This window comes from Mercurialis annua, linkage group LG5 (genome assembly GCF_937616625.2).
Source record: "Mercurialis annua linkage group LG5, ddMerAnnu1.2, whole genome shotgun sequence".
Taxonomy (NCBI): Eukaryota; Viridiplantae; Streptophyta; class Magnoliopsida; order Malpighiales; family Euphorbiaceae; genus Mercurialis; species Mercurialis annua.
In genome coordinates, this window is record NC_065574.1 from 41,720,818 (window position 1) to 41,744,121 (window position 23,304).

Sequence of the window (23,304 nt, forward strand, 5' to 3'; positions counted from 1 at the left end):
AAGGCAGCAGATATATACGATGATCGTGCAAGGTGTGACGGGTGCGATCATACCAGCACTAATGCACCGGATCCCATCAGAACTCCGAAGTTAAACGTGCTTGGGCGAGAGCAGTACTAGGATGGGTGACCTCCTGGGAAGTCCTCGTGTTGCACCCCTTTTTTGCATTTTTGCGGTCCGCGCCTGCATTTTTTTAATTATTATCGCCTATCGCGTAAACAGAACGAGTAACGAGCACCGGTGAATTGCAATGCAGGGACTAAACGGGAAATATGAAAAAGTTCAGGGACCAAAACGTACTTTTAAAGATATTTTTTATTTTGGTTGAATGAGTTGCAAGGCAGCAGATATATACGATGATCGTGCAAGGTGTGACGGGTGCGATCATACCAGCACTAATGCACCGGATCCCATCAGAACTCCGAAGATAAACGTGCTTGGGCGAGAGCAGTACTAGGATGGGTGACCTCCTGGGAAGTCCTCGTGTTGCACCCCTTTTTTGCATTTTTGCGGTCCGCGCCTGCATTTTTTTAATTATTATCGCCTATCGCGTAAACAGAACGAGTAACGAGCACCGGTGAATTGCAATGCAGGGACTAAACGGGAAATATGAAAAAGTTCAGGGACCAAAACGTACTTTTAAAGATATTTTTTATTTTGGTTGAATGAGTTGCAAGGCAGCAGATATATACGATGATCGTGCAAGGTGTGACGGGTGCGATCATACCAGCACTAATGCACCGGATCCCATCAGAACTCCGAAGTTAAACGTGCTTGGGCGAGAGCAGTACTAGGATGGGTGACCTCCTGGGAAGTCCTCGTGTTGCACCCCTTTTTTGCATTTTTGCGGTCCGCGCCTGCATTTTTTTAATTATTATCGCCTATCGCGTAAACAGAACGAGTAACGAGCACCGGTGAATTGCAATGCAGGGCCTAAACGGGAAATATGAAAAAGTTCAGGGACCAAAACGTACTTTTAAAGATATTTTTTATTTTGGTTGAATGAGTTGCAAGGCAGCAGATATATACGATGATCGTGCAAGGTGTGACGGGTGCGATCATACCAGCACTAATGCACCGGATCCCATCAGAACTCCGAAGTTAAACGTGCTTGGGCGAGAGCAGTACTAGGATGGGTGACCTCCTGGGAAGTCCTCGTGTTGCACCCCTTTTTTGCATTTTTGCGGTCCGCGCCTGCATTTTTTTAATTATTATCGCCTATCGCGTAAACAGAACGAGTAACGAGCACCGGTGAATTGCAATGCAGGGACTAAACGGGAAATATGAAAAAGTTCAGGGACCAAAACGTACTTTTAAAGATATTTTTTATTTTGGTTGAATGAGTTGCAAGGCAGCAGATATATACGATGATCGTGCAAGGTGTGACGGGTGCGATCATACCAGCACTAATGCACCGGATCCCATCAAAACTCCGAAGTTAAACGTGCTTGGGCGAGAGCAGTACTAGGATGGGTGACCTCCTGGGAAGTCCTCGTGTTGCACCCCTTTTTTGCATTTTTGCGGTCCGCGCCTGCATTTTTTTAATTATTATCGCCTATCGCGTAAACAGAACGAGTAACGAGCACCGGTGAATTGCAATGCAGGGACTAAACGGGAAATATGAAAAAGTTCAGGGACCAAAACGTACTTTTAAAGATATTTTTTATTTTGGTTGAATGAGTTGCAAGGCAGCAGATATATACGATGATCGTGCAAGGTGTGACGGGTGCGATCATACCAGCACTAATGCACCGGATCCCATCAAAACTCCGAAGTTAAACGTGCTTGGGCGAGAGCAGTACTAGGATGGGTGACCTCCTGGGAAGTCCTCGCGTTGCACCCCTTTTTTGCATTTTTACGGTCCGCGCCTGCATTTTTTTAATTATTATCGCCTATCGCGTAAACAGAACGAGTAACGAGCACCGGTGAATTGCAATGCAGGGACTAAACGGGAAATATGAAAAAGTTCAGGGACCAAAACGTACTTTTAAAGATATTTTTTATTTTGGTTGAATGAGTTGCAAGGCAGCAGATATATACGATGATCGTGCAAGGTGTGACGGGTGCGATCATACCAGCGCTAATGCACCGGATCCCATCAGAACTCCGAAGTTAAACGTGCTTGGGCGAGAGCAGTACTAGGATGGGTGACCTCCTGGGAAGTCCTCGTGTTGCACCCCTTTTTTGCATTTTTGCGGTCCGCGCCTGCATTTTTTTAATTATTATCGCCTATCGCGTAAACAGAACGAGTAACGAGCACCGGTGAATTGCAATGCAGGGACTAAACGGGAAATATGAAAAAGTTCAGGGACCAAAACGTACTTTTAAAGATATTTTTTATTTTGGTTGAATGAGTTGCAAGGCAGCAGATATATACGATGATCGTGCAAGGTGTGACGGGTGCGATCATACCAGCACTAATGCACCGGATCCCATCAAAACTCCGAAGTTAAACGTGCTTGGGCGAGAGCAGTACTAGGATGGGTGACCTCCTGGGAAGTCCTCGCGTTGCACCCCTTTTTTGCATTTTTACGGTCCGCGCCTGCATTTTTTTAATTATTATCGCCTATCGCGTAAACAGAACGAGTAACGAGCACCGGTGAATTGCAATGCAGGGACTAAACGGGAAATATGAAAAAGTTCAGGGACCAAAACGTACTTTTAAAGATATTTTTTATTTTGGTTGAATGAGTTGCAAGGCAGCAGATATATACGATGATCGTGCAAGGTGTGACGGGTGCGATCATACCAGCACTAATGCACCGGATCCCATCAAAACTCCGAAGTTAAACGTGCTTGGGCGAGAGCAGTACTAGGATGGGTGACCTCCTGGGAAGTCCTCGTGTTGCACCCCTTTTTTGCATTTTTACGGTCCGCGCCTGCATTTTTTTAATTATTATCGCCTATCGCGTAAACAGAACGAGTAACGAGTAACGAGCACCGGTGAATTGCAATGCAGGGACTAAACGGGAAATATGAAAAAGTTCAGGGACCAAAACGTACTTTTAAAGATATTTTTTATTTTGGTTGAATGAGTTGCAAGGCAGCAGATATATACGATGATCGTGCAAGGTGTGACGGGTGCGATCATACCAGCGCTAATGCACCGGATCCCATCAGAACTCCGAAGTTAAACGTGCTTGGGCGAGAGCAGTACTAGAATGGGTGACCTCCTGGGAAGTCCTCGTGTTGCACCCCTTTTTTGCATTTTTGCGGTCCGCGCCTGCATTTTTTTAATTATTATCGCCTATCGCGTAAACAGAACGAGTAACGAGCACCGGTGAATTGCAATGCAGGGACTAAACGGAAAATATGAAAAAGTTCAGGGACCAAAACGTACTTTTAAAGATATTTTTTATTTTGGTTGAATGAGTTGCAAGGCAGCAGATATATACGATGATCGTGCAAGGTGTGACGGGTGCGATCATACCAGCACTAATGCACCGGATCCCATCAGAACTCCGAAGATAAACGTGCTTGGGCGAGAGCAGTACTAGGATGGGTGACCTCCTGGGAAGTCCTCGTGTTGCACCCCTTTTTTGCATTTTTGCGGTCCGCGCCTGCATTTTTTTAATTATTATCGCCTATCGCGTAAACAGAACGAGTAACGAGCACCGGTGAATTGCAATGCAGGGACTAAACGGGAAATATGAAAAAGTTCAGGGACCAAAACGTACTTTTAAAGATATTTTTTATTTTGGTTGAATGAGTTGCAAGGCAGCAGATATATACGATGATCGTGCAAGGTGTGACGGGTGCGATCATACCAGCACTAATGCACCGGATCCCATCAGAACTCCGAAGTTAAACGTGCTTGGGCGAGAGCAGTACTAGGATGGGTGACCTCCTGGGAAGTCCTCGTGTTGCACCCCTTTTTTGCATTTTTGCGGTCCGCGCCTGCATTTTTTTAATTATTATCGCCTATCGCGTAAACAGAACGAGTAACGAGCACCGGTGAATTGCAATGCAGGGACTAAACGGGAAATATGAAAAAGTTCAGGGACCAAAACGTACTTTTAAAGATATTTTTTATTTTGGTTGAATGAGTTGCAAGGCAGCAGATATATACGATGATCGTGCAAGGTGTGACGGGTGCGATCATACCAGCACTAATGCACCGGATCCCATCAGAACTCCGAAGTTAAACGTGCTTGGGCGAGAGCAGTACTAGGATGGGTGACCTCCTGGGAAGTCCTCGTGTTGCACCCCTTTTTTGCATTTTTGCGGTCCGCGCCTGCATTTTTTTAATTATTATTGCCTATCGCGTAAACAGAACGAGTAACGAGCACCGGTGAATTGCAATGCAGGGACTAAACGGGAAATATGAAAAAGTTCAGGCACCAAAACGTACTTTTAAAGATATTTTTTATTTTGGTTGAATGAGTTGCAAGGCAGCAGATATATACGATGATCGTGCAAGGTGTGACGGGTGCGATCATACCAGCACTAATGCACCGGATCCCATCAGAACTCCGAAGTTAAACGTGCTTGGGCGAGAGCAGTACTAGGATGGGTGACCTCCTGGGAAGTCCTCGTGTTGCACCCCTTTTTTGCATTTTTGCGGTCCGCGCCTGCATTTTTTTAATTATTATCGCCTATCGCGTAAACAGAACGAGTAACGAGCACCGGTGAATTGCAATGCAGGGACTAAACGGGAAATATGAAAAAGTTCAGGGACCAAAACGTACTTTTAAAGATATTTTTTATTTTGGTTGAATGAGTTGCAAGGCAGCAGATATATACGATGATCGTGCAAGGTGTGACGGGTGCGATCATACCAGCACTAATGCACCGGATCCCATCAGAACTCCGAAGTTAAACGTGCTTGGGCGAGAGCAGTACTAGGATGGGTGACCTCCTGGGAAGTCCTCGTGTTGCACCCCTTTTTTGCATTTTTGCGGTCCGCGCCTGCATTTTTTTAATTATTATCGCCTATCGCGTAAACAGAACGAGTAACGAGCACCGGTGAATTGCAATGCAGGGACTAAACGGGAAATATGAAAAAGTTCAGGGACCAAAACGTACTTTTAAAGATATTTTTTATTTTGGTTGAATGAGTTGCAAGGCAGCAGATATATACGATGATCGTGCAAGGTGTGACGGGTGCGATCATACCAGCACTAATGCACCGGATCCCATCAGAACTCTGAAGTTAAACGTGCTTGGGCGAGAGCAGTACTAGGATGGGTGACCTCCTGGGAAGTCCTCGTGTTGCACCCCTTTTTTGCATTTTTGCGGTCCGCGCCTGCATTTTTTTAATTATTATCGCCTATCGCGTAAACAGAACGAGTAACGAGCACCGGTGAATTGCAATGCAGGGACTAAACGGGAAATATGAAAAAGTTCAGGGACCAAAACGTACTTTTAAAGATATTTTTTATTTTGGTTGAATGAGTTGCAAGGCAGCAGATATATACGATGATCGTGCAAGGTGTGACGGGTGCGATCATACCAGCACTAATGCACCGGATCCCATCAGAACTCCGAAGTTAAACGTGCTTGGGCGAGAGCAGTACTAGGATGGGTGACCTCTTGGGAAGTCCTCGTGTTGCACCCCTTTTTTGCATTTTTGCGGTCCGCGCCTGCATTTTTTTAATTATTATCGCCTATCGCGTAAACAGAACGAGTAACGAGCACCGGTGAATTGCAATGCAGGGACTAAACGGGAAATATGAAAAAGTTCAGGGACCAAAACGTACTTTTAAAGATATTTTTTATTTTGGTTGAATGAGTTGCAAGGCAGCAGATATATACGATGATCGTGCAAGGTGTGACGGGTGCGATCATACCAGCACTAATGCACCGGATCCCATCAGAACTCCGAAGTTAAACGTGCTTGGGCGAGAGCAGTACTAGGATGGGTGACCTCCTGGGAAGTCCTCGTGTTGCACCCCTTTTTTGCATTTTTGCGGTCCGCGCCTGCATTTTTTTAATTATTATCGCCTATCGCGTAAACAGAACGAGTAACGAGCACCGGTGAATTGCAATGCAGGGACTAAACGGGAAATATGAAAAAGTTCAGGGACCAAAACGTACTTTTAAAGATATTTTTTATTTTGGTTGAATGAGTTGCAAGGCAGCAGATATATACGATGATCGTGCAAGGTGTGACGGGTGCGATCATACCAGCACTAATGCACCGGATCCCATCAGAACTCCGAAGTTAAACGTGCTTGGGCGAGAGCAGTACTAGGATGGGTGACCTCCTGGGAAGTCCTCGTGTTGCACCCCTTTTTTGCATTTTTGCGGTCCGCGCCTGCATTTTTTTAATTATTATCGCCTATCGCGTAAACAGAACGAGTAACGAGCACCGGTGAATTGCAATGCAGGGCCTAAACGGGAAATATGAAAAAGTTCAGGGACCAAAACGTACTTTTAAAGATATTTTTTATTTTGGTTGAATGAGTTGCAAGGCAGCAGATATATACGATGATCGTGCAAGGTGTGACGGGTGCGATCATACCAGCACTAATGCACCGGATCCCATCAGAACTCCGAAGTTAAACGTGCTTGGGCGAGAGCAGTACTAGGATGGGTGATCTCCTGGGAAGTCCTCGTGTTGCACCCCTTTTTTGCATTTTTGCGGTCCGCGCCTGCATTTTTTTAATTATTATCGCCTATCGCGTAAACAGAACGAGTAACGAGTAACGAGCAACGAGCACCGGTGAATTGCAATGCAGGGACTAAACGGGAAATATGAAAAAGTTCAGGGACCAAAACGTACTTTTAAAGATAGTTTTTATTTTGGTTGAATGAGTTGCAAGGCAGCAGATATATACGATGATCGTGCAAGGTGTGACGGGTGCGATCTTACCAGCACTAATGCACCGGATCCCATCAGAACTCCGAAGTTAAACGTGCTTGGGCGAGAGCAGTACTAGGATGGGTGACCTCCTGGGAAGTCCTCGTGTTGCACCCCTTTTTTGCATTTTTGCGGTCCGCGCCTGCATTTTTTTAATTATTATCGCCTCTCGCGTAAACAGAACGAGTAACGAGCACCGGTGAATTGCAATGCAGGGACTAAACGGGAAATATGAAAAAGTTCAGGGACCAAAACGTACTTTTAAAGATAGTTTTTATTTTGGTTGAATGAGTTGCAAGGCAGCAGATATATACGATGATCGTGCAAGGTGTGACGGGTGCGATCATACCAGCACTAATGCACCGGATCCCATCAGAACTCCGAAGATAAACGTGCTTGGGCGAGAGCAGTAATAGGATGGGTGACCTCCTGGGAAGTCCTCGTGTTGCACCCCTTTTTTGCATTTTTGCGGTCCGCGCCTGCATTTTTTTAATTATTATCGCCTATCGCGTAAACAGAACGAGTAACGAGTAACGAGCACCGGTGAATTGCAATGCAGGGACTAAACGGGAAATATGAAAAAGTTCAGGGACCAAAACGTACTTTTAAAGATATTTTTTATTTTGGTTGAATGAGTTGCAAGGCAGCAGATATATACGATGATCGTGCAAGGTGTGACGGGTGCGATCATACCAGCGCTAATGCACCGGATCCCATCAGAACTCCGAAGTTAAACGTGCTTGGGCGAGAGCAGTACTAGAATGGGTGACCTCCTGGGAAGTCCTCGTGTTGCACCCCTTTTTTGCATTTTTGCGGTCCGCGCCTGCATTTTTTTAATTATTATCGCCTATCGCGTAAACAGAACGAGTAACGAGCACCGGTGAATTGCAATGCAGGGACTAAACGGGAAATATGAAAAAGTTCAGGGACCAAAACGTACTTTTAAAGATATTTTTTATTTTGGTTGAATGAGTTGCAAGGCAGCAGATATATACGATGATCGTGCAAGGTGTGACGGGTGCGATCATACCAGCACTAATGCACCGGATCCCATCAGAACTCCGAAGTTAAACGTGCTTGGGCGAGAGCAGTACTAGGATGGGTGACCTCCTGGGAAGTCCTCGTGTTGCACCCCTTTTTTGCATTTTTGCGGTCCGCGCCTGCATTTTTTTAATTATTATCGCCTATCGCGTAAACAGAACGAGTAACGAGCACCGGTGAATTGCAATGCAGGGACTAAACGGGAAATATGAAAAAGTTCAGGGACCAAAACGTACTTTTAAAGATATTTTTTATTTTGGTTGAATGAGTTGCAAGGCAGCAGATATATACGATGATCGTGCAAGGTGTGACGGGTGCGATCATACCAGCACTAATGCACCGGATCCCATCAGAACTCCGAAGTTAAACGTGCTTGGGCGAGAGCAGTACTAGGATGGGTGACCTCCTGGGAAGTCCTCGTGTTGCACCCCTTTTTTGCATTTTTGCGGTCCGCGCCTGCATTTTTTTAATTATTATCGCCTATCGCGTAAACAGAACGAGTAACGAGCACCGGTGAATTGCAATGCAGGGACTAAACGGGAAATATGAAAAAGTTCAGGGACCAAAACGTACTTTTAAAGATATTTTTTATTTTGGTTGAATGAGTTGCAAGGCAGCAGATATATACGATGATCGTGCAAGGTGTGACGGGTGCGATCATACCAGCACTAATGCACCGGATCCCATCAGAACTCCGAAGTTAAACGTGCTTGGGCGAGAGCAGTACTAGGATGGGTGACCTCCTGGGAAGTCCTCGTGTTGCACCCCTTTTTTGCATTTTTGCGGTCCGCGCCTGCATTTTTTTAATTATTATCGCCTATCGCGTAAACAGAACGAGTAACGAGCACCGGTGAATTGCAATGCAGGGACTAAACGGGAAATATGAAAAAGTTCAGGCACCAAAACGTACTTTTAAAGATATTTTTTATTTTGGTTGAATGAGTTGCAAGGCAGCAGATATATACGATGATCGTGCAAGGTGTGACGGGTGCGATCATACCAGCACTAATGCACCGGATCCCATCAGAACTCCGAAGTTAAACGTGCTTGGGCGAGAGCAGTACTAGGATGGGTGACCTCCTGGGAAGTCCTCGTGTTGCACCCCTTTTTTGCATTTTTGCGGTCCGCGCCTGCATTTTTTTAATTATTATCGCCTATCGCGTAAACAGAACGAGTAACGAGCACCGGTGAATTGCAATGCAGGGACTAAACGGGAAATATGAAAAAGTTCAGGGACCAAAACGTACTTTTAAAGATATTTTTTATTTTGGTTGAATGAGTTGCAAGGCAGCAGATATATACGATGATCGTGCAAGGTGTGACGGGTGCGATCATACCAGCACTAATGCACCGGATCCCATCAGAACTCCGAAGTTAAACGTGCTTGGGCGAGAGCAGTACTAGGATGGGTGACCTCCTGGGAAGTCCTCGTGTTGCACCCCTTTTTTGCATTTTTGCGGTCCGCGCCTGCATTTTTTTAATTATTATCGCCTATCGCGTAAACAGAACGAGTAACGAGCACCGGTGAATTGCAATGCAGGGACTAAACGGGAAATATGAAAAAGTTCAGGGACCAAAACGTACTTTTAAAGATATTTTTTATTTTGGTTGAATGAGTTGCAAGGCAGCAGATATATACGATGATCGTGCAAGGTGTGACGGGTGCGATCATACCAGCACTAATGCACCGGATCCCATCAGAACTCCGAAGTTAAACGTGCTTGGGCGAGAGCAGTACTAGGATGGGTGACCTCCTGGGAAGTCCTCGTGTTGCACCCCTTTTTTGCATTTTTGCGGTCCGCGCCTGCATTTTTTTAATTATTATCGCCTATCGCGTAAACAGAACGAGTAACGAGCACCGGTGAATTGCAATGCAGGGACTAAACGGGAAATATGAAAAAGTTCAGGGACCAAAACGTACTTTTAAAGATATTTTTTATTTTGGTTGAATGAGTTGCAAGGCAGCAGATATATACGATGATCGTGCAAGGTGTGACGGGTGCGATCATACCAGCACTAATGCACCGGATCCCATCAGAACTCCGAAGTTAAACGTGCTTGGGCGAGAGCAGTACTAGGATGGGTGACCTCTTGGGAAGTCCTCGTGTTGCACCCCTTTTTTGCATTTTTGCGGTCCGCGCCTGCATTTTTTTAATTATTATCGCCTATCGCGTAAACAGAACGAGTAACGAGCACCGGTGAATTGCAATGCAGGGACTAAACGGGAAATATGAAAAAGTTCAGGGACCAAAACGTACTTTTAAAGATATTTTTTATTTTGGTTGAATGAGTTGCAAGGCAGCAGATATATACGATGATCGTGCAAGGTGTGACGGGTGCGATCATACCAGCACTAATGCACCGGATCCCATCAGAACTCCGAAGTTAAACGTGCTTGGGCGAGAGCAGTACTAGGATGGGTGACCTCCTGGGAAGTCCTCGTGTTGCACCCCTTTTTTGCATTTTTGCGGTCCGCGCCTGCATTTTTTTAATTATTATCGCCTATCGCGTAAACAGAACGAGTAACGAGCACCGGTGAATTGCAATGCAGGGACTAAACGGGAAATATGAAAAAGTTCAGGGACCAAAACGTACTTTTAAAGATATTTTTTATTTTGGTTGAATGAGTTGCAAGGCAGCAGATATATACGATGATCGTGCAAGGTGTGACGGGTGCGATCATACCAGCACTAATGCACCGGATCCCATCAGAACTCCGAAGTTAAACGTGCTTGGGCGAGAGCAGTACTAGGATGGGTGACCTCCTGGGAAGTCCTCGTGTTGCACCCCTTTTTTGCATTTTTGCGGTCCGCGCCTGCATTTTTTTAATTATTATCGCCTATCGCGTAAACAGAACGAGTAACGAGCACCGGTGAATTGCAATGCAGGGCCTAAACGGGAAATATGAAAAAGTTCAGGGACCAAAACGTACTTTTAAAGATATTTTTTATTTTGGTTGAATGAGTTGCAAGGCAGCAGATATATACGATGATCGTGCAAGGTGTGACGGGTGCGATCATACCAGCACTAATGCACCGGATCCCATCAGAACTCCGAAGTTAAACGTGCTTGGGCGAGAGCAGTACTAGGATGGGTGATCTCCTGGGAAGTCCTCGTGTTGCACCCCTTTTTTGCATTTTTGCGGTCCGCGCCTGCATTTTTTTAATTATTATCGCCTATCGCGTAAACAGAACGAGTAACGAGTAACGAGCAACGAGCACCGGTGAATTGCAATGCAGGGACTAAACGGGAAATATGAAAAAGTTCAGGGACCAAAACGTACTTTTAAAGATAGTTTTTATTTTGGTTGAATGAGTTGCAAGGCAGCAGATATATACGATGATCGTGCAAGGTGTGACGGGTGCGATCTTACCAGCACTAATGCACCGGATCCCATCAGAACTCCGAAGTTAAACGTGCTTGGGCGAGAGCAGTACTAGGATGGGTGACCTCCTGGGAAGTCCTCGTGTTGCACCCCTTTTTTGCATTTTTGCGGTCCGCGCCTGCATTTTTTTAATTATTATCGCCTCTCGCGTAAACAGAACGAGTAACGAGCACCGGTGAATTGCAATGCAGGGACTAAACGGGAAATATGAAAAAGTTCAGGGACCAAAACGTACTTTTAAAGATAGTTTTTATTTTGGTTGAATGAGTTGCAAGGCAGCAGATATATACGATGATCGTGCAAGGTGTGACGGGTGCGATCATACCAGCACTAATGCACCGGATCCCATCAGAACTCCGAAGATAAACGTGCTTGGGCGAGAGCAGTAATAGGATGGGTGACCTCCTGGGAAGTCCTCGTGTTGCACCCCTTTTTTGCATTATTGCGGTCCGCGCCTGCATTTTTTTAATTATTATCGCCTATCGCGTAAACAGAACGAGTAACGAGTAACGAGCACCGGTGAATTGCAATGCAGGGACTAAACGGGAAATATGAAAAAGTTCAGGGACCAAAACGTACTTTTAAAGATATTTTTTATTTTGGTTGAATGAGTTGCAAGGCAGCAGATATATACGATGATCGTGCAAGGTGTGACGGGTGCGATCATACCAGCACTAATGCACCGGATCCCATCAGAACTCCGAAGTTAAACGTGCTTGGGCGAGAGCAGTACTAGGATGGGTGACCTCCTGGGAAGTCCTCGTGTTGCACCCCTTTTTTGCATTTTTGCGGTCCGCGCCTGCATTTTTTTAATTATTATCGCCTATCGCGTAAACAGAACGAGTAACGAGCACCGGTGAATTGCAATGCAGGGACTAAACGGGAAATATGAAAAAGTTCAGGGACCAAAACGTACTTTTAAAGATATTTTTTATTTTGGTTGAATGAGTTGCAAGGCAGCAGATATATACGATGATCGTGCAAGGTGTGACGGGTGCGATCATACCAGCACTAATGCACCGGATCCCATCAAAACTCCGAAGTTAAACGTGCTTGGGCGAGAGCAGTACTAGGATGGGTGACCTCCTGGGAAGTCCTCGTGTTGCACCCCTTTTTTGCATTTTTGCGGTCCGCGCCTGCATTTTTTTAATTATTATCGCCTATCGCGTAAACAGAACGAGTAACGAGCACCGGTGAATTGCAATGCAGGGACTAAACGGGAAATATGAAAAAGTTCAGGGACCAAAACGTACTTTTAAAGATATTTTTTATTTTGGTTGAATGAGTTGCAAGGCAGCAGATATATACGATGATCGTGCAAGGTGTGACGGGTGCGATCATACCAGCACTAATGCACCGGATCCCATCAAAACTCCGAAGTTAAACGTGCTTGGGCGAGAGCAGTACTAGGATGGGTGACCTCCTGGGAAGTCCTCGTGTTGCACCCCTTTTTTGCATTTTTGCGGTCCGCGCCTGCATTTTTTTAATTATTATCGCCTATCGCGTAAACAGAACGAGTAACGAGCACCGGTGAATTGCAATGCAGGGCCTAAACGGGAAATATGAAAAAGTTCAGGGACCAAAACGTACTTTTAAAGATATTTTTTATTTTGGTTGAATGAGTTGCAAGGCAGCAGATATATACGATGATCGTGCAAGGTGTGACGGGTGCCATCATACCAGCACTAATGCACCGGATCCCATCAGAACTCCGAAGTTAAACGTGCTTGGGTGAGAGCAGTACTAGGATGGGTGACCTCCTGGGAAGTCCTCGTGTTGCACCCCTTTTTGGCATTTTTGCGGTCCGCGCCTGCATTTTTTTAATTATTATCGCCTATCGCGTAAACAGAACGAGTAACGAGTAACGAGCAACGAGCACCGGTGAATTGCAATGCAGGGACTAAACGGGAAATATGAAAAAGTTCAGGGACCAAAACGTACTTTTAAAGATAGTTTTTATTTTGGTTGAATGAGTTGCAAGGCAGCAGATATATACGATGATCGTGCAAGGTGTGACGGGTGCGATCATACCAGCACTAATGCACCGGATCCCATCAGAACTCCGAAGTTAAACGTGCTTGGGCGAGAGCAGTACTAGGATGGGTGACCTCCTGGGAAGTCCTCGTGTTGCACCCCTTTTTTGCATTTTTGCGGTCCGCGCCTGCATTTTTTTAATTATTATCGCCTATCGCGTAAACAGAACGAGTAACGAGTAACGAGCACCGGTGAATTGCAATGCAGGGACTAAACGGGAAATATGAAAAAGTTCAGGGACCAAAACGTACTTTTAAAGATATTTTTTATTTTGGTTGAATGAGTTGCAAGGCAGCAGATATATACGATGATCGTGCAAGGTGTGACGGGTGCGATCATACCAGCACTAATGCACCGGATCCCATCAGAACTCCGAAGTTAAACGTGCTTGGGCGAGAGCAGTACTAGGATGGGTGACCTCCTGGGAAGTCCTCGTGTTGCACCCCTTTTTTGCATTTTTGCGGTCCGCGCCTGCATTTTTTTAATTATTATCGCCTATCGCGTAAACAGAACGAGTAACGAGCACCGGTGAATTGCAATGCAGGGACTAAACGGGAAATATGAAAAAGTTCAGGGACCAAAACGTACTTTTAAAGATATTTTTTATTTTGGTTGAATGAGTTGCAAGGCAGCAGATATATACGATGATCGTGCAAGGTGTGACGGGTGCGATCATACCAGCACTAATGCACCGGATCCCATCAGAACTCCGAAGATAAACGTGCTTGGGCGAGAGCAGTACTAGGATGGGTGACCTCCTGGGAAGTCCTCGTGTTGCACCCCTTTTTTGCATTTTTGCGGTCCGCGCCTGCATTTTTTTAATTATTATCGCCTATCGCGTAAACAGAACGAGTAACGAGCACCGGTGAATTGCAATGCAGGGACTAAACGGGAAATATGAAAAAGTTCAGGGACCAAAACGTACTTTTAAAGATATTTTTTATTTTGGTTGAATGAGTTGCAAGGCAGCAGATATATACGATGATCGTGCAAGGTGTGACGGGTGCGATCATACCAGCACTAATGCACCGGATCCCATCAGAACTCCGAAGATAAACGTGCTTGGGCGAGAGCAGTACTAGGATGGGTGACCTCCTGGGAAGTCCTCGTGTTGCACCCCTTTTTTGCATTTTTGCGGTCCGCGCCTGCATTTTTTTAATTATTATCGCCTATCGCGTAAACAGAACGAGTAACGAGCACCGGTGAATTGCAATGCAGGGACTAAACGGGAAATATGAAAAAGTTCAGGGACCAAAACGTACTTTTAAAGATATTTTTTATTTTGGTTGAATGAGTTGCAAGGCAGCAGATATATACGATGATCGTGCAAGGTGTGACGGGTGCGATCATACCAGCACTAATGCACCGGATCCCATCAGAACTCCGAAGTTAAACGTGCTTGGGCGAGAGCAGTACTAGGATGGGTGACCTCCTGGGAAGTCCTCGTGTTGCACCCCTTTTTTGCATTTTTGCGGTCCGCGCCTGCATTTTTTTAATTATTATCGCCTATCGCGTAAACAGAACGAGTAACGAGCACCGGTGAATTGCAATGCAGGGACTAAACGGGAAATATGAAAAAGTTCAGGGACCAAAACGTACTTTTAAAGATATTTTTTATTTTGGTTGAATGAGTTGCAAGGCAGCAGATATATACGATGATCGTGCAAGGTGTGACGGGTGCGATCATACCAGCACTAATGCACCGGATCCCATCAGAACTCCGAAGTTAAACGTGCTTGGGCGAGAGCAGTACTAGGATGGGTGACCTCCTGGGAAGTCCTCGTGTTGCACCCCTTTTTTGCATTTTTGCGGTCCGCGCCTGCATTTTTTTAATTATTATCGCCTATCGCGTAAACAGAACGAGTAACGAGCACCGGTGAATTGCAATGCAGGGACTAAACGGGAAATATGAAAAAGTTCAGGGACCAAAACGTACTTTTAAAGATACTTTTTATTTTGGTTGAATGAGTTGCAAGGCAGCAGATATATACGATGATCGTGCAAGGTGTGACGGGTGCGATCATACCAGCACTAATGCACCGGATCCCATCAGAACTCCGAAGATAAACGTGCTTGGGCGAGAGCAGTACTAGGATGGGTGACCTCCTGGGAAGTCCTCGTGTTGCACCCCTTTTTTGCATTTTTGCGGTCCGCGCCTGCATTTTTTTAATTATTATCGCCTATCGCGTAAACAGAACGAGTAACGAGCACCGGTGAATTGCAATGCAGGGACTAAACGGGAAATATGAAAAAGTTCAGGGACCAAAACGTACTTTTAAAGATATTTTTTATTTTGGTTGAATGAGTTGCAAGGCAGCAGATATATACGATGATCGTGCAAGGTGTGACGGGTGCGATCATACCAGCACTAATGCACCGGATCCCATCAGAACTCCGAAGTTAAACGTGCTTGGGCGAGAGCAGTACTAGGATGGGTGACCTCCTGGGAAGTCCTCGTGTTGCACCCCTTTTTTGCATTTTTGCGGTCCGCGCCTGCATTTTTTTAATTATTATCGCCTATCGCGTAAACAGAACGAGTAACGAGCACCGGTGAATTGCAATGCAGGGACTAAACGGGAAATATGAAAAAGTTCAGGGACCAAAACGTACTTTTAAAGATATTTTTTATTTTGGTTGAATGAGTTGCAAGGCAGCAGATATATACGATGATCGTGCAAGGTGTGACGGGTGCGATCATACCAGCACTAATGCACCGGATCCCATCAGAACTCCGAAGTTAAACGTGCTTGGGCGAGAGCAGTACTAGGATGGGTGACCTCCTGGGAAGTCCTCGTGTTGCACCCCTTTTTTGCATTTTTGCGGTCCGCGCCTGCATTTTTTTAATTATTATCGCCTATCGCGTAAACAGAACGAGTAACGAGCACCGGTGAATTGCAATGCAGGGCCTAAACGGGAAATATGAAAAAGTTCAGGGACCAAAACGTACTTTTAAAGATATTTTTTATTTTGGTTGAATGAGTTGCAAGGCAGCAGATATATACGATGATCGTGCAAGGTGTGACGGGTGCCATCATACCAGCACTAATGCACCGGATCCCATCAGAACTCCGAAGTTAAACGTGCTTGGGTGAGAGCAGTACTAGGATGGGTGACCTCCTGGGAAGTCCTCGTGTTGCACCCCTTTTTGGCATTTTTGCGGTCCGCGCCTGCATTTTTTTAATTATTATCGCCTATCGCGTAAACAGAACGAGTAACGAGCACCGGTGAATTGCAATGCAGGGACTAAACGGGAAATATGAAAAAGTTCAGGGACCAAAACGTACTTTTAAAGATAGTTTTTATTTTGGTTGAATGAGTTGCAAGGCAGCAGATATATACGATGATCGTGCAAGGTGTGACGGGTGCGATCATACCAGCACTAATGCACCGGATCCCATCAGAACTCCGAAGTTAAACGTGCTTGGGCGAGAGCAGTACTAGGATGGGTGACCTCCTGGGAAGTCCTCGTGTTGCACCCCTTTTTTGCATTTTTGCGGTCCGCGCCTGCATTTTTTTAATTATTATCGCCTATCGCGTAAACAGAACGAGTAACGAGTAACGAGCACCGGTGAATTGCAATGCAGGGACTAAACGGGAAATATGAAAAAGTTCAGGGACCAAAACGTACTTTTAAAGATATTTTTTATTTTGGTTGAATGAGTTGCAAGGCAGCAGATATATACGATGATCGTGCAAGGTGTGACGGGTGCGATCATACCAGCACTAATGCACCGGATCCCATCAGAACTCCGAAGTTAAACGTGCTTGGGCGAGAGCAGTACTAGGATGGGTGACCTCCTGGGAAGTCCTCGTGTTGCACCCCTTTTTTGCATTTTTGCGGTCCGCGCCTGCATTTTTTTAATTATTATCGCCTATCGCGTAAACAGAACGAGTAACGAGCACCGGTGAATTGCAATGCAGGGACTAAACGGGAAATATGAAAAAGTTCAGGGACCAAAACGTACTTTTAAAGATATTTTTTATTTTGGTTGAATGAGTTGCAAGGCAGCAGATATATACGATGATCGTGCAAGGTGTGACGGGTGCGATCATACCAGCACTAATGCACCGGATCCCATCAGAACTCCGAAGTTAAACGTGCTTGGGCGAGAGCAGTACTAGGATGGGTGACCTCCTGGGAAGTCCTCGTGTTGCACCCCTTTTTTGCATTTTTGCGGTCCGCGCCTGCATTTTTTTAATTATTATCGCCTATCGCGTAAACAGAACGAGTAACGAGCACCGGTGAATTGCAATGCAGGGACTAAACGGGAAATATGAAAAAGTTCAGGGACCAAAACGTACTTTTAAAGATATTTTTTATTTTGGTTGAATGAGTTGCAAGGCAGCAGATATATACGATGATCGTGCAAGGTGTGACGGGTGCGATCATACCAGCACTAATGCACCGGATCCCATCAGAACTCCGAAGTTAAACGTGCTTGGGCGAGAGCAGTACTAGGATGGGTGACCTCCTGGGAAGTCCTCGTGTTGCACCCCTTTTTTGCATTTTTGCGGTCCGCGCCTGTATTTTTTTAATTATTATCGCCTATCGCGTAAACAGAACGAGTAACGAGCACCGGTGAATTGCAATGCAGGGCCTAAACGGGAAATATGAAAAAGTTCAGGGACCAAAACGTACTTTTAAAGATATATTTTATTTTGGTTGAATGAGTTGCAAGGCAGCAGATATATACGATGATCGTGCAAGGTGTGACGGGTGCGATCATACCAGCACTAATGCACCGGATCCCATCAGAACTCCGAAGTTAAACGTGCTTGGGCGAGAGCAGTACTAGGATGGGTGACCTCCTGGGAAGTCCTCGTGTTGCACCCCTTTTTTGCATTTTTGCGGTCCGCGCCTGCATTTTTTTAATTATTATCGCCTATCGCGTAAACAGAACGAGTAACGAGCACCGGTGAATTGCAATGCAGGGACTAAACGGGAAATATGAAAAAGTTCAGGGACCAAAACGTACTTTTAAAGATTTTTTTTATTTTGGTTGAATGAGTTGCAAGGCAGCAGATATATACGATGATCGTGCAAGGTGTGACGGGTGCGATCATACCAGCACTAATGCACCGGATCCCATCAGAACTCCGAAGTTAAACGTGCTTGGGCGAGAGCAGTACTAGGATGGGTGACCTCCTGGGAAGTCCTCGTGTTGCACCCCTTTTTGGCATTTTTGCGGTCCGCGCCTGCATTTTTTTAATTATTATCGCCTATCGCGTAAACGAGTAACGAGCAACGAGCACCGGTGAATTGCAATGCAGGGACTAAACGGGAAATATGAAACTTTTAAAGATAGTTTTTATTTTGGTTGAATGAGTTGCAAGGCAGCAGATATATACGATGATCGTGCAAGGTGTGACGGGTGCGATCATACCAGCACTAATGCACCGGATCCCATCAGAACTCCGAAGTTAAACGTGCTTGGGCGAGAGCAGTACTAGGATGGGTGACCTCCTGGGAAGTCCTCGTGTTGCACCCCTTTTTTGCATTTTTGCGGTCCGCGCCTGCATTTTTTTAATTATTATCGCCTATCGCGTAAACAGAACGAGTAACGAGTAACGAGCACCGGTGAATTGCAATGCAGGGACTAAACGGGAAATATGAAAAAGTTCAGGGACCAAAACGTACTTTTAAAGATATTTTTTATTTTGGTTGAATGAGTTGCAAGGCAGCAGATATATACGATGATCGTGCAAGGTGTGACGGGTGCGATCATACCAGCACTAATGCACCGGATCCCATCAGAACTCCGAAGTTAAACGTGCTTGGGCGAGAGCAGTACTAGGATGGGTGACCTCCTGGGAAGTCCTCGTGTTGCACCCCTTTTTTGCATTTTTGCGGTCCGCGCCTGCATTTTTTTAATTATTATCGCATATCGCGTAAACAGAACGAGTAACGAGCACCGGTGAATTGCAATGCAGGGACTAAACGGGAAATATGAAAAAGTTCAGGGACCAAAACGTACTTTTAAAGATATTTTTTATTTTGGTTGAATGAGTTGCAAGGCAGCAGATATATACGATGATCGTGCAAGGTGTGACGGGTGCGATCATACCAGCACTAATGCACCGGATCCCATCAGAACTCCGAAGTTAAACGTGCTTGGGCGAGAGCAGTACTAGGATGGGTGACCTCCTGGGAAGTCCTCGTGTTGCACCCTTTTTTTGCATTTTTGCGGTCCGCGCCTGCATTTTTTTAATTATTATCGCCTATCGCGTAAACAGAACGAGTAACGAGCACCGGTGAATTGCAATGCAGGGACTAAACGGGAAATATGAAAAAGTTCAGGGACCAAAACGTACTTTTAAAGATATTTTTTATTTTGGTTGAATGAGTTGCAAGGCAGCAGATATATACGATGATCGTGCAAGGTGTGACGGGTGCGATCATACCAGCACTAATGCACCGGATCCCATCAGAACTCCGAAGTTAAACGTGCTTGGGCGAGAGCAGTACTAGGATGGGTGACCTCCTGGGAAGTCCTCGTGTTGCACCCCTTTTTTGCATTTTTGCGGTCCGCGCCTGCATTTTTTTAATTATTATCGCCTATCGCGTAAACAGAACGAGTAACGAGCACCGGTGAATTGCAATGCAGGGCCTAAACGGGAAATATGAAAAAGTTCAGGGACCAAAACGTACTTTTAAAGATATATTTTATTTTGGTTGAATGAGTTGCAAGGCAGCAGATATATACGATGATCGTGCAAGGTGTGACGGGTGCGATCATACCAGCACTAATGCACCGGATCCCATCAGAACTCCGAAGTTAAACGTGCTTGGGCGAGAGCAGTACTAGGATGGGTGACCTCCTGGGAAGTCCTCGTGTTGCACACCTTTTTTGCATTTTTGCGGTCCGCGCCTGCATTTTTTTAATTATTATCGCCTATCGCGTAAACAGAACGAGTAACGAGCACCGGTGAATTGCAATGCAGGGACTAAACGGGAAATATGAAAAAGTTCAGGGACCAAAACGTACTTTTAAAGATTTTTTTTATTTTGGTTGAATGAGTTGCAAGGCAGCAGATATATACGATGATCGTGCAAGGTGTGACGGGTGCGATCATACCAGCACTAATGCACCGGATCCCATCAGAACTCCGAAGTTAAACGTGCTTGGGCGAGAGCAGTACTAGGATGGGTGACCTCCTGGGAAGTCCTCGTGTTGCACCCCTTTTTGGCATTTTTGCGGTCCGCGCCTGCATTTTTTTAATTATTATCGCCTATCGCGTAAACGAGTAACGAGCAACGAGCACCGGTGAATTGCAATGCAGGGACTAAACGGGAAATATGAAACTTTTAAAGATAGTTTTTATTTTGGTTGAATGAGTTGCAAGGCAGCAGATATATACGATGATCGTGCAAGGTGTGACGGGTGCGATCATACCAGCACTAATGCACCGGATCCCATCAGAACTCCGAAGTTAAACGTGCTTGGGCGAGAGCAGTACTAGGATGGGTGACCTCCTGGGAAGTCCTCGTGTTGCACCCCTTTTTTGCATTTTTGCGGTCCGCGCCTGCATTTTTTTAATTATTATCGCCTCTCGCGTAAACAGAACGAGTAACGAGCACCGGTGAATTGCAATGCAGGGACTAAACGGGAAATATGAAAAAGTTCAGGGACCAAAACGTACTTTTAAAGATAGTTTTTATTTTGGTTGAATGAGTTGCAAGGCAGCAGATATATACGATGATCGTGCAAGGTGTGACGGGTGCGATCATACCAGCACTAATGCACCGGATCCCATCAGAACTCCGAAGATAAACGTGCTTGGGCGAGAGCAGTACTAGGATGGGTGACCTCCTGGGAAGTCCTCGTGTTGCACCCCTTTTTTGCATTTTTGCGGTCCGCGCCTGCATTTTTTTAATTATTATCGCCTATCGCGTAAACAGAACGAGTAACGAGTAACGAGCACCGGTGAATTGCAATGCAGGGACTAAACGGAAAATATGAAAAAGTCCAGGGACCAAAACGTACTTAAAGATAGTTTTTATTTTGGTTGAATGAGTTGCAAGGAAGCAGATATATACGATGATCGTGCAAGGTGTGACGGGTGCGATCATACCAGCACTAATGCACCGGATCCCATCAGAACTCCGAAGATAAACGTGCTTGGGCGAGAGCAGTACTAGGATGGGTGACCTCCTGGGAAGTCCTCGTGTTGCACCCCTTTTTGGCATTTTTGCGGTCCGCGCCTGCATTTTTTTAATTATTATCGCCTATCGCGTAAACAGAACGAGTAACGAGCACCGGTGAATTGCAATGCAGGGACTAAACGGGAAATATGAAAAAGTTCAGGGACCAAAACGTACTTTTAAAGATAGTTTTTATTTTGGTTGAATGAGTTGCAAGGCAGCAGATATATACGATGATCGTGCAAGGTGTGACGGGTGCGATCATACCAGCACTAATGCACCGGATCCCATCAGAACTCCGAAGTCAAACGTGCTTGGGCGAGAGCAGTACTAGGATGGGTGACCTCCTGGGAAGTCCTCGTGTTGCACCCCTTTTTTGCATTTTTGCGGTCCGCGCCTGCATTTTTTTAATTATTATCGCCTATCGCGTAAACAGAACGAGTAACGAGCACTGGTGAATTGCAATGCAGGGACTAAACGGGAAATATGAAAAAGTTCAGGGACCAAAACGTACTTTTAAAGATAGTTTTTATTTTGGTTGAATGAGTTGCAAGGCAGCAGATATATACGATGATCGTGCAAGGTGTGACGGGTGCGATCATACCAGCACTAATGCACCGGATCCCATCAGAACTCCGAAGTCAAACGTGCTTGGGCGAGAGCAGTACTAGGATGGGTGACCTCCTGGGAAGTCCTCGTGTTGCACCCCTTTTTTGCATTTTTGCGGTCCGCGCCTGCATTTTTTTAATTATTATCGCCTCTCGCGTAAACAGAACGAGTAACGAGCACCGGTGAATTGCAATGCAGGGACTAAACGGGAAATATGAAAAAGTTCAGGGACCAAAACGTACTTTTAAAGATAGTTTTTATTTTGGTTGAATGAGTTGCAAGGCAGCAGATATATACGATGATCGTGCAAGGTGTGACGGGTGCGATCATACCAGCACTAATGCACCGGATCCCATCAGAACTCCGAAGATAAACGTGCTTGGGCGAGAGCAGTACTAGGATGGGTGACCTCCTGGGAAGTCCTCGTGTTGCACCCCTTTTTGGCATTTTTGCGGTCCGCGCCTGCATTTTTTTAATTATTATCGCCTATCGCGTAAACAGAACGAGTAACGAGCACCGGTGAATTGCAATGCAGGGACTAAACGGGAAATATGAAAAAGTTCAGGGACCAAAACATACTTTTAAAGATAGTTTTTATTTTGGTTGAATGAGTTGCAAGGCAGCAGATATATACGATGATCGTGCAAGGTGTGACGGGTGCGATCATACCAGCACTAATGCACCGGATCCCATCAGAACTCCGAAGATAAACGTGCTTGGGCGAGAGCAGTACTAGGATGGGTGACCTCCTGGGAAGTCCTCGTGTTGCACCCCTTTTTTGCATTTTTGCGGTCCGCGCCTGCATTTTTTTAATTATTATCGCCTATCGCGTAAACAGAACGAGTAACGAGCACCGGTGAATTGCAATGCAGGGACTAAACGGAAAATATGAAAAAGTCCAGGGACCAAAACGTACTTTTAAAGATAGTTTTTATTTTGGTTGAATGAGTTGCAAGGCAGCAGATATATACGATGATCGTGCAAGGTGTGACGGGTGCGATCATACCAGCACTAATGCACCGGATCCCATCAGAACTCCGAAGTTAAACGTGCTTGGGCGAGAGCAGTACTAGGATGGGTGACCTCCTGGGAAGTCCTCGTGTTGCACCCCTTTTTGGCATTTTTGCGGTCCGCGCCTGCATTTTTTTAATTATTATCGCCTATCGCGTAAACAGAACGAGTAACGAGCACCGGTGAATTGCAATGCAGGGACTAAACGGGAAATATGAAAAAGTTCAGGGACCAAAACGTACTTTTAAAGATAGTTTTTATTTTGGTTGAATGAGTTGC

The 23,304-nt window shown here is 45.5% G+C and overlaps 69 non-coding genes across 69 annotated transcripts; all 69 read left to right on the forward strand.

Annotated features, from left to right (window-relative positions):
- Nucleotides 1-39: 39 nt before the first annotated feature.
- LOC126683593 (5S ribosomal RNA) lies at nucleotides 40-158 on the forward strand. Its single transcript, XR_007641810.1, has one exon. It is a non-coding gene; the product is annotated as a 5S ribosomal RNA (ribosomal RNA).
- A 218-nt stretch (nucleotides 159-376) lies between these two features.
- On the forward strand, nucleotides 377-495 carry LOC126684746 (5S ribosomal RNA). The gene has a single exon (XR_007642916.1). It is a non-coding gene; the product is annotated as a 5S ribosomal RNA (ribosomal RNA).
- A 218-nt stretch (nucleotides 496-713) lies between these two features.
- On the forward strand, nucleotides 714-832 carry LOC126683594 (5S ribosomal RNA). Its single transcript, XR_007641811.1, has one exon. It is a non-coding gene; the product is annotated as a 5S ribosomal RNA (ribosomal RNA).
- Nucleotides 833-1,050: 218 nt separating this feature from the next.
- Nucleotides 1,051-1,169, forward strand: LOC126683595 (5S ribosomal RNA). The gene has a single exon (XR_007641812.1). It is a non-coding gene; the product is annotated as a 5S ribosomal RNA (ribosomal RNA).
- Nucleotides 1,170-1,387: 218 nt separating this feature from the next.
- LOC126684925 (5S ribosomal RNA) lies at nucleotides 1,388-1,506 on the forward strand. Its single transcript, XR_007643088.1, has one exon. It is a non-coding gene; the product is annotated as a 5S ribosomal RNA (ribosomal RNA).
- Nucleotides 1,507-1,724: 218 nt separating this feature from the next.
- Nucleotides 1,725-1,843, forward strand: LOC126685017 (5S ribosomal RNA). Its single transcript, XR_007643175.1, has one exon. It is a non-coding gene; the product is annotated as a 5S ribosomal RNA (ribosomal RNA).
- A 218-nt stretch (nucleotides 1,844-2,061) lies between these two features.
- Nucleotides 2,062-2,180, forward strand: LOC126684389 (5S ribosomal RNA). Its single transcript, XR_007642569.1, has one exon. It is a non-coding gene; the product is annotated as a 5S ribosomal RNA (ribosomal RNA).
- A 218-nt stretch (nucleotides 2,181-2,398) lies between these two features.
- Nucleotides 2,399-2,517, forward strand: LOC126685018 (5S ribosomal RNA). The gene has a single exon (XR_007643176.1). It is a non-coding gene; the product is annotated as a 5S ribosomal RNA (ribosomal RNA).
- Nucleotides 2,518-2,735: 218 nt separating this feature from the next.
- On the forward strand, nucleotides 2,736-2,854 carry LOC126684927 (5S ribosomal RNA). The gene has a single exon (XR_007643090.1). It is a non-coding gene; the product is annotated as a 5S ribosomal RNA (ribosomal RNA).
- A 225-nt stretch (nucleotides 2,855-3,079) lies between these two features.
- On the forward strand, nucleotides 3,080-3,198 carry LOC126684790 (5S ribosomal RNA). The gene has a single exon (XR_007642959.1). It is a non-coding gene; the product is annotated as a 5S ribosomal RNA (ribosomal RNA).
- A 218-nt stretch (nucleotides 3,199-3,416) lies between these two features.
- On the forward strand, nucleotides 3,417-3,535 carry LOC126684747 (5S ribosomal RNA). Its single transcript, XR_007642917.1, has one exon. It is a non-coding gene; the product is annotated as a 5S ribosomal RNA (ribosomal RNA).
- A 218-nt stretch (nucleotides 3,536-3,753) lies between these two features.
- On the forward strand, nucleotides 3,754-3,872 carry LOC126683596 (5S ribosomal RNA). Its single transcript, XR_007641813.1, has one exon. It is a non-coding gene; the product is annotated as a 5S ribosomal RNA (ribosomal RNA).
- Nucleotides 3,873-4,090: 218 nt separating this feature from the next.
- Nucleotides 4,091-4,209, forward strand: LOC126683597 (5S ribosomal RNA). The gene has a single exon (XR_007641814.1). It is a non-coding gene; the product is annotated as a 5S ribosomal RNA (ribosomal RNA).
- A 218-nt stretch (nucleotides 4,210-4,427) lies between these two features.
- On the forward strand, nucleotides 4,428-4,546 carry LOC126683598 (5S ribosomal RNA). Its single transcript, XR_007641815.1, has one exon. It is a non-coding gene; the product is annotated as a 5S ribosomal RNA (ribosomal RNA).
- A 218-nt stretch (nucleotides 4,547-4,764) lies between these two features.
- Nucleotides 4,765-4,883, forward strand: LOC126683599 (5S ribosomal RNA). Its single transcript, XR_007641816.1, has one exon. It is a non-coding gene; the product is annotated as a 5S ribosomal RNA (ribosomal RNA).
- Nucleotides 4,884-5,101: 218 nt separating this feature from the next.
- LOC126684583 (5S ribosomal RNA) lies at nucleotides 5,102-5,220 on the forward strand. The gene has a single exon (XR_007642756.1). It is a non-coding gene; the product is annotated as a 5S ribosomal RNA (ribosomal RNA).
- Nucleotides 5,221-5,438: 218 nt separating this feature from the next.
- LOC126684310 (5S ribosomal RNA) lies at nucleotides 5,439-5,557 on the forward strand. The gene has a single exon (XR_007642495.1). It is a non-coding gene; the product is annotated as a 5S ribosomal RNA (ribosomal RNA).
- Nucleotides 5,558-5,775: 218 nt separating this feature from the next.
- On the forward strand, nucleotides 5,776-5,894 carry LOC126683600 (5S ribosomal RNA). The gene has a single exon (XR_007641817.1). It is a non-coding gene; the product is annotated as a 5S ribosomal RNA (ribosomal RNA).
- A 218-nt stretch (nucleotides 5,895-6,112) lies between these two features.
- On the forward strand, nucleotides 6,113-6,231 carry LOC126683602 (5S ribosomal RNA). Its single transcript, XR_007641819.1, has one exon. It is a non-coding gene; the product is annotated as a 5S ribosomal RNA (ribosomal RNA).
- A 218-nt stretch (nucleotides 6,232-6,449) lies between these two features.
- On the forward strand, nucleotides 6,450-6,568 carry LOC126684642 (5S ribosomal RNA). Its single transcript, XR_007642814.1, has one exon. It is a non-coding gene; the product is annotated as a 5S ribosomal RNA (ribosomal RNA).
- Nucleotides 6,569-6,800: 232 nt separating this feature from the next.
- On the forward strand, nucleotides 6,801-6,919 carry LOC126684637 (5S ribosomal RNA). The gene has a single exon (XR_007642809.1). It is a non-coding gene; the product is annotated as a 5S ribosomal RNA (ribosomal RNA).
- Nucleotides 6,920-7,137: 218 nt separating this feature from the next.
- On the forward strand, nucleotides 7,138-7,256 carry LOC126685024 (5S ribosomal RNA). The gene has a single exon (XR_007643182.1). It is a non-coding gene; the product is annotated as a 5S ribosomal RNA (ribosomal RNA).
- A 225-nt stretch (nucleotides 7,257-7,481) lies between these two features.
- LOC126684791 (5S ribosomal RNA) lies at nucleotides 7,482-7,600 on the forward strand. Its single transcript, XR_007642960.1, has one exon. It is a non-coding gene; the product is annotated as a 5S ribosomal RNA (ribosomal RNA).
- Nucleotides 7,601-7,818: 218 nt separating this feature from the next.
- On the forward strand, nucleotides 7,819-7,937 carry LOC126683603 (5S ribosomal RNA). The gene has a single exon (XR_007641820.1). It is a non-coding gene; the product is annotated as a 5S ribosomal RNA (ribosomal RNA).
- Nucleotides 7,938-8,155: 218 nt separating this feature from the next.
- On the forward strand, nucleotides 8,156-8,274 carry LOC126683604 (5S ribosomal RNA). The gene has a single exon (XR_007641821.1). It is a non-coding gene; the product is annotated as a 5S ribosomal RNA (ribosomal RNA).
- A 218-nt stretch (nucleotides 8,275-8,492) lies between these two features.
- On the forward strand, nucleotides 8,493-8,611 carry LOC126683605 (5S ribosomal RNA). Its single transcript, XR_007641822.1, has one exon. It is a non-coding gene; the product is annotated as a 5S ribosomal RNA (ribosomal RNA).
- A 218-nt stretch (nucleotides 8,612-8,829) lies between these two features.
- On the forward strand, nucleotides 8,830-8,948 carry LOC126683606 (5S ribosomal RNA). Its single transcript, XR_007641823.1, has one exon. It is a non-coding gene; the product is annotated as a 5S ribosomal RNA (ribosomal RNA).
- Nucleotides 8,949-9,166: 218 nt separating this feature from the next.
- LOC126683607 (5S ribosomal RNA) lies at nucleotides 9,167-9,285 on the forward strand. Its single transcript, XR_007641824.1, has one exon. It is a non-coding gene; the product is annotated as a 5S ribosomal RNA (ribosomal RNA).
- Nucleotides 9,286-9,503: 218 nt separating this feature from the next.
- LOC126683608 (5S ribosomal RNA) lies at nucleotides 9,504-9,622 on the forward strand. Its single transcript, XR_007641825.1, has one exon. It is a non-coding gene; the product is annotated as a 5S ribosomal RNA (ribosomal RNA).
- A 218-nt stretch (nucleotides 9,623-9,840) lies between these two features.
- LOC126684313 (5S ribosomal RNA) lies at nucleotides 9,841-9,959 on the forward strand. Its single transcript, XR_007642497.1, has one exon. It is a non-coding gene; the product is annotated as a 5S ribosomal RNA (ribosomal RNA).
- Nucleotides 9,960-10,177: 218 nt separating this feature from the next.
- Nucleotides 10,178-10,296, forward strand: LOC126683609 (5S ribosomal RNA). The gene has a single exon (XR_007641826.1). It is a non-coding gene; the product is annotated as a 5S ribosomal RNA (ribosomal RNA).
- Nucleotides 10,297-10,514: 218 nt separating this feature from the next.
- Nucleotides 10,515-10,633, forward strand: LOC126683610 (5S ribosomal RNA). The gene has a single exon (XR_007641827.1). It is a non-coding gene; the product is annotated as a 5S ribosomal RNA (ribosomal RNA).
- A 218-nt stretch (nucleotides 10,634-10,851) lies between these two features.
- On the forward strand, nucleotides 10,852-10,970 carry LOC126684643 (5S ribosomal RNA). The gene has a single exon (XR_007642815.1). It is a non-coding gene; the product is annotated as a 5S ribosomal RNA (ribosomal RNA).
- Nucleotides 10,971-11,202: 232 nt separating this feature from the next.
- On the forward strand, nucleotides 11,203-11,321 carry LOC126684638 (5S ribosomal RNA). The gene has a single exon (XR_007642810.1). It is a non-coding gene; the product is annotated as a 5S ribosomal RNA (ribosomal RNA).
- A 218-nt stretch (nucleotides 11,322-11,539) lies between these two features.
- On the forward strand, nucleotides 11,540-11,658 carry LOC126685025 (5S ribosomal RNA). The gene has a single exon (XR_007643183.1). It is a non-coding gene; the product is annotated as a 5S ribosomal RNA (ribosomal RNA).
- Nucleotides 11,659-11,883: 225 nt separating this feature from the next.
- Nucleotides 11,884-12,002, forward strand: LOC126683611 (5S ribosomal RNA). Its single transcript, XR_007641828.1, has one exon. It is a non-coding gene; the product is annotated as a 5S ribosomal RNA (ribosomal RNA).
- Nucleotides 12,003-12,220: 218 nt separating this feature from the next.
- LOC126684928 (5S ribosomal RNA) lies at nucleotides 12,221-12,339 on the forward strand. Its single transcript, XR_007643091.1, has one exon. It is a non-coding gene; the product is annotated as a 5S ribosomal RNA (ribosomal RNA).
- A 218-nt stretch (nucleotides 12,340-12,557) lies between these two features.
- On the forward strand, nucleotides 12,558-12,676 carry LOC126684929 (5S ribosomal RNA). Its single transcript, XR_007643092.1, has one exon. It is a non-coding gene; the product is annotated as a 5S ribosomal RNA (ribosomal RNA).
- A 218-nt stretch (nucleotides 12,677-12,894) lies between these two features.
- LOC126685026 (5S ribosomal RNA) lies at nucleotides 12,895-13,013 on the forward strand. Its single transcript, XR_007643184.1, has one exon. It is a non-coding gene; the product is annotated as a 5S ribosomal RNA (ribosomal RNA).
- A 232-nt stretch (nucleotides 13,014-13,245) lies between these two features.
- LOC126683613 (5S ribosomal RNA) lies at nucleotides 13,246-13,364 on the forward strand. The gene has a single exon (XR_007641830.1). It is a non-coding gene; the product is annotated as a 5S ribosomal RNA (ribosomal RNA).
- A 225-nt stretch (nucleotides 13,365-13,589) lies between these two features.
- On the forward strand, nucleotides 13,590-13,708 carry LOC126683614 (5S ribosomal RNA). Its single transcript, XR_007641831.1, has one exon. It is a non-coding gene; the product is annotated as a 5S ribosomal RNA (ribosomal RNA).
- Nucleotides 13,709-13,926: 218 nt separating this feature from the next.
- On the forward strand, nucleotides 13,927-14,045 carry LOC126684748 (5S ribosomal RNA). The gene has a single exon (XR_007642918.1). It is a non-coding gene; the product is annotated as a 5S ribosomal RNA (ribosomal RNA).
- Nucleotides 14,046-14,263: 218 nt separating this feature from the next.
- LOC126684749 (5S ribosomal RNA) lies at nucleotides 14,264-14,382 on the forward strand. The gene has a single exon (XR_007642919.1). It is a non-coding gene; the product is annotated as a 5S ribosomal RNA (ribosomal RNA).
- A 218-nt stretch (nucleotides 14,383-14,600) lies between these two features.
- LOC126683615 (5S ribosomal RNA) lies at nucleotides 14,601-14,719 on the forward strand. The gene has a single exon (XR_007641832.1). It is a non-coding gene; the product is annotated as a 5S ribosomal RNA (ribosomal RNA).
- Nucleotides 14,720-14,937: 218 nt separating this feature from the next.
- Nucleotides 14,938-15,056, forward strand: LOC126683616 (5S ribosomal RNA). Its single transcript, XR_007641833.1, has one exon. It is a non-coding gene; the product is annotated as a 5S ribosomal RNA (ribosomal RNA).
- Nucleotides 15,057-15,274: 218 nt separating this feature from the next.
- LOC126684750 (5S ribosomal RNA) lies at nucleotides 15,275-15,393 on the forward strand. The gene has a single exon (XR_007642920.1). It is a non-coding gene; the product is annotated as a 5S ribosomal RNA (ribosomal RNA).
- A 218-nt stretch (nucleotides 15,394-15,611) lies between these two features.
- LOC126683617 (5S ribosomal RNA) lies at nucleotides 15,612-15,730 on the forward strand. Its single transcript, XR_007641834.1, has one exon. It is a non-coding gene; the product is annotated as a 5S ribosomal RNA (ribosomal RNA).
- Nucleotides 15,731-15,948: 218 nt separating this feature from the next.
- LOC126683619 (5S ribosomal RNA) lies at nucleotides 15,949-16,067 on the forward strand. The gene has a single exon (XR_007641835.1). It is a non-coding gene; the product is annotated as a 5S ribosomal RNA (ribosomal RNA).
- Nucleotides 16,068-16,285: 218 nt separating this feature from the next.
- Nucleotides 16,286-16,404, forward strand: LOC126685027 (5S ribosomal RNA). Its single transcript, XR_007643185.1, has one exon. It is a non-coding gene; the product is annotated as a 5S ribosomal RNA (ribosomal RNA).
- Nucleotides 16,405-16,622: 218 nt separating this feature from the next.
- LOC126683620 (5S ribosomal RNA) lies at nucleotides 16,623-16,741 on the forward strand. Its single transcript, XR_007641836.1, has one exon. It is a non-coding gene; the product is annotated as a 5S ribosomal RNA (ribosomal RNA).
- A 225-nt stretch (nucleotides 16,742-16,966) lies between these two features.
- Nucleotides 16,967-17,085, forward strand: LOC126683621 (5S ribosomal RNA). Its single transcript, XR_007641837.1, has one exon. It is a non-coding gene; the product is annotated as a 5S ribosomal RNA (ribosomal RNA).
- Nucleotides 17,086-17,303: 218 nt separating this feature from the next.
- LOC126683622 (5S ribosomal RNA) lies at nucleotides 17,304-17,422 on the forward strand. The gene has a single exon (XR_007641838.1). It is a non-coding gene; the product is annotated as a 5S ribosomal RNA (ribosomal RNA).
- A 218-nt stretch (nucleotides 17,423-17,640) lies between these two features.
- Nucleotides 17,641-17,759, forward strand: LOC126683623 (5S ribosomal RNA). The gene has a single exon (XR_007641839.1). It is a non-coding gene; the product is annotated as a 5S ribosomal RNA (ribosomal RNA).
- Nucleotides 17,760-17,977: 218 nt separating this feature from the next.
- LOC126683625 (5S ribosomal RNA) lies at nucleotides 17,978-18,096 on the forward strand. The gene has a single exon (XR_007641841.1). It is a non-coding gene; the product is annotated as a 5S ribosomal RNA (ribosomal RNA).
- A 218-nt stretch (nucleotides 18,097-18,314) lies between these two features.
- LOC126683626 (5S ribosomal RNA) lies at nucleotides 18,315-18,433 on the forward strand. Its single transcript, XR_007641842.1, has one exon. It is a non-coding gene; the product is annotated as a 5S ribosomal RNA (ribosomal RNA).
- Nucleotides 18,434-18,632: 199 nt separating this feature from the next.
- On the forward strand, nucleotides 18,633-18,751 carry LOC126683627 (5S ribosomal RNA). Its single transcript, XR_007641843.1, has one exon. It is a non-coding gene; the product is annotated as a 5S ribosomal RNA (ribosomal RNA).
- A 225-nt stretch (nucleotides 18,752-18,976) lies between these two features.
- Nucleotides 18,977-19,095, forward strand: LOC126683628 (5S ribosomal RNA). Its single transcript, XR_007641844.1, has one exon. It is a non-coding gene; the product is annotated as a 5S ribosomal RNA (ribosomal RNA).
- Nucleotides 19,096-19,313: 218 nt separating this feature from the next.
- Nucleotides 19,314-19,432, forward strand: LOC126684305 (5S ribosomal RNA). Its single transcript, XR_007642490.1, has one exon. It is a non-coding gene; the product is annotated as a 5S ribosomal RNA (ribosomal RNA).
- Nucleotides 19,433-19,650: 218 nt separating this feature from the next.
- Nucleotides 19,651-19,769, forward strand: LOC126683629 (5S ribosomal RNA). The gene has a single exon (XR_007641845.1). It is a non-coding gene; the product is annotated as a 5S ribosomal RNA (ribosomal RNA).
- A 218-nt stretch (nucleotides 19,770-19,987) lies between these two features.
- On the forward strand, nucleotides 19,988-20,106 carry LOC126684587 (5S ribosomal RNA). Its single transcript, XR_007642760.1, has one exon. It is a non-coding gene; the product is annotated as a 5S ribosomal RNA (ribosomal RNA).
- A 218-nt stretch (nucleotides 20,107-20,324) lies between these two features.
- Nucleotides 20,325-20,443, forward strand: LOC126683630 (5S ribosomal RNA). The gene has a single exon (XR_007641846.1). It is a non-coding gene; the product is annotated as a 5S ribosomal RNA (ribosomal RNA).
- A 199-nt stretch (nucleotides 20,444-20,642) lies between these two features.
- On the forward strand, nucleotides 20,643-20,761 carry LOC126683631 (5S ribosomal RNA). The gene has a single exon (XR_007641847.1). It is a non-coding gene; the product is annotated as a 5S ribosomal RNA (ribosomal RNA).
- Nucleotides 20,762-20,979: 218 nt separating this feature from the next.
- Nucleotides 20,980-21,098, forward strand: LOC126684751 (5S ribosomal RNA). Its single transcript, XR_007642921.1, has one exon. It is a non-coding gene; the product is annotated as a 5S ribosomal RNA (ribosomal RNA).
- A 223-nt stretch (nucleotides 21,099-21,321) lies between these two features.
- LOC126684752 (5S ribosomal RNA) lies at nucleotides 21,322-21,440 on the forward strand. The gene has a single exon (XR_007642922.1). It is a non-coding gene; the product is annotated as a 5S ribosomal RNA (ribosomal RNA).
- Nucleotides 21,441-21,658: 218 nt separating this feature from the next.
- Nucleotides 21,659-21,777, forward strand: LOC126684544 (5S ribosomal RNA). The gene has a single exon (XR_007642717.1). It is a non-coding gene; the product is annotated as a 5S ribosomal RNA (ribosomal RNA).
- Nucleotides 21,778-21,995: 218 nt separating this feature from the next.
- Nucleotides 21,996-22,114, forward strand: LOC126684545 (5S ribosomal RNA). Its single transcript, XR_007642718.1, has one exon. It is a non-coding gene; the product is annotated as a 5S ribosomal RNA (ribosomal RNA).
- A 218-nt stretch (nucleotides 22,115-22,332) lies between these two features.
- On the forward strand, nucleotides 22,333-22,451 carry LOC126684754 (5S ribosomal RNA). The gene has a single exon (XR_007642924.1). It is a non-coding gene; the product is annotated as a 5S ribosomal RNA (ribosomal RNA).
- Nucleotides 22,452-22,669: 218 nt separating this feature from the next.
- Nucleotides 22,670-22,788, forward strand: LOC126684755 (5S ribosomal RNA). Its single transcript, XR_007642925.1, has one exon. It is a non-coding gene; the product is annotated as a 5S ribosomal RNA (ribosomal RNA).
- Nucleotides 22,789-23,006: 218 nt separating this feature from the next.
- Nucleotides 23,007-23,125, forward strand: LOC126683632 (5S ribosomal RNA). The gene has a single exon (XR_007641848.1). It is a non-coding gene; the product is annotated as a 5S ribosomal RNA (ribosomal RNA).
- The last annotated feature ends 179 nt before the right edge of the window (nucleotides 23,126-23,304 follow it).